We start from the raw sequence: 675 nt of genomic DNA on the forward strand, positions 1-675 counted from the left end.
AACCTTCCTTCTGAGGAGTGGCTGGCGGGTTTGAACCACCAGCCTTCTGGTTTGCAGTCAGGTGCCTTAGGTCTTACATCTTAAGGACACTTCTCAACTGGATAATTTGAATATTATTAATGACCTACTAAATCAGAGGACTCACGATATGGTATCTAGTCCCTTCTCTCATTGCTTCTCATGCAATTCTCTTTACTTTTCTGTAAACTCAAGTTCAAATCACAAAGATGTTCTAAAATAGGATGGCATTTATATGTGGTCATTGTTATTAAGTGCCACTGCGTCAATTTTTAACTTATAGTGACCCCGCATGACAGAGTATAACTGCCTCATAGGGTTTTATAAACAGGAATTTCTATGGGAGGAGATCATAGCCCATGAGCCACTGGGTATGATCCCATTACTGATCATTTGGTTACCAGCAGAGTGCTTACCACTTCATCACCAAGCCAGAATTACCAAACCCATTCCTATTGAGCTGATTCCTTCTCTCAGTGACACTATAAGACAGAGTAGAACTGTACCATACGGTTTCCATGGCTTTAATCTTTCTGGAAGAAATTGCCACATCTTTCTGTAACTGGCAGTGGGTTCAAACCTCTGACCTTTCTGTTAGCAGCCAAGCACTTAACCACTATACCACTAGGGATCCTTATTATACCACAAGGGGTATAT

Source organism: Orycteropus afer, unplaced genomic scaffold (assembly GCF_000298275.1).
Source record: "Orycteropus afer afer isolate SDZICR_OR568_19922 unplaced genomic scaffold, OryAfe1.0 scaffold00353, whole genome shotgun sequence".
Lineage (NCBI taxonomy): Eukaryota > Metazoa > Chordata > Mammalia > Tubulidentata > Orycteropodidae > Orycteropus > Orycteropus afer.